At 34.0% G+C, this 1644-nt stretch overlaps 1 protein-coding gene across 3 annotated transcripts in view; it reads right to left on the bottom strand.

The window, feature by feature from the left end:
- Positions 1 to 1644, bottom strand: part of CASK (calcium/calmodulin-dependent serine protein kinase (MAGUK family)) — a 428386-nt gene that overhangs the window by 111810 nt on the left and 314932 nt on the right. The window lies entirely within an intron of this gene.

Below are 1644 nucleotides of genomic sequence, written 5' to 3'. Positions count from 1 at the left end.
CAGTTGCTTATCTCGTATGCCGTAAAAAAAAAAAAAAAAAAAAAAGAAAGAAAAGAAGCAATACAGCAAGTCAATGTAAAACTAACCTTTGGATAGAAACTTCTTTATACTTAAAAACAATGAACTATAGAATTTCAAGGGCCACTATCTTTGTTGACAGACAAACTTAAATGAGTTACATATAATTTAAAATACCATATTTTCCGTGAACAAACAAACATATGTTCTTAGCAGTGTGTGTGTGTGTGTGTGTGTGTGTGTGTGCTTTCTGTTTTACAAAATGAAATGAAGCTTGCTTAGATAAATGAAGGTAAGTCATTACCTACGTCTGAGTTATTAGAAGATTCGGGTGCAGCAAGTTATAAAACAGGAAGGGAGTATGAGTTATCTGATTACACAACTATTATAGCATGTTACAGAAATAGGACAAGTGAGTATTTTACAAAGATGTATTCCATCAAGAACTGAAGGTAAAAGTAACTGTAGATCAGGAGACTAATCTTCAATTTGGCATTCCTGCTACATAAAATGGCCTGCTTGAGATTTTTTTCCCAGCTCAAATTTTGGTCAATAAATCCTTTTATTCTTTACATACAAGGTACTGAAAACAAAGTCATTTTCTTTTTGCCAGGTCTTTATTACTAAAGGGAGCTCTGGTGCCCTAGTGGTAAGGAATTGTACTGCCAACCCAAAGACACATGGGTTGCTGCTCTGTGGGAATAAGATGGGTAATCTCCTCCCACGGAATTTACAACCTCTGAAAATTTTCTAGAGAGATAGGACTTGATGAAATCTAACAACAGCAACAATTATTATTTAAAAGACAAAGATGAAAGGTAGCTATACTGACTGACACAAATGTTGTAAAACTTTTTTACTATCAAACAAAAATTTGTTTTATTATTAAATAAAACAAAAGTTATAAATATAAACAAAGACATTGACTTTTAATGTCTAACATATAATACGTTTCATGTATGCATTTATTAGGTGAAAGTTTACTACATATACCAAAACAGTCACATTATGTTTAATATAATACTTACATAAAATAGAAAAAGTTAACATACAATTGAGAGAGATATCAAGAACAGTAGTTCCCACATAATATTAGTTCTTAAAGGTAGCAGTAATGATTTAATTTCTTTCCAGTCAAAAACAATTAGACTGACTAAACCTTAAAGATTAATAACATAAAAAATCGATTATTATTCATGCATTGAATATATGGTACCATTTTTTTGTTGTTGCAACAGTTGTTTTGCTATATTAAATTTAAACCTATACCTTTTGTACCAAGGAGAGAATATTTTACTCTTGTGATTAAAATTATCTGTGTCACAAGTCAAACAGTAAAGGTAGTTCTAATGAATGTTGTTGTTGTTGTTGTTATTGTTGTTATGTGCCGTCGAGTCGCTTGCGACTCATAGCGACCCTAAGTACAACAGCCCTACACTCCGCTCTGTCCTGTGCCAATCGCACTGTCTCCGACACTCCCATCCCAATTATCCCAGTCACTGAATCAATCCACCTCATAGAGGGCCTTTCACTCCTGCGCCATCCCTCCACCCTCCCAAGCATGATGTCCCTCTCTAAGGACCGGTCTCTCCTCACAACATGTCCAAAGTATGTTAGACAGAGCCT

The sequence above is a fragment of the Elephantulus edwardii genome, unplaced genomic scaffold (assembly GCF_000299155.1).
Source record: "Elephantulus edwardii isolate Elephantulus edwardi_28Jun2011 unplaced genomic scaffold, EleEdw1.0 scaffold00152, whole genome shotgun sequence".
NCBI classification, from domain to species: domain Eukaryota; kingdom Metazoa; phylum Chordata; class Mammalia; order Macroscelidea; family Macroscelididae; genus Elephantulus; species Elephantulus edwardii.
The sequence above is the reverse complement of the archived record's forward strand: the minus strand, read 5'-3'. Positions and strand labels throughout refer to the sequence as shown.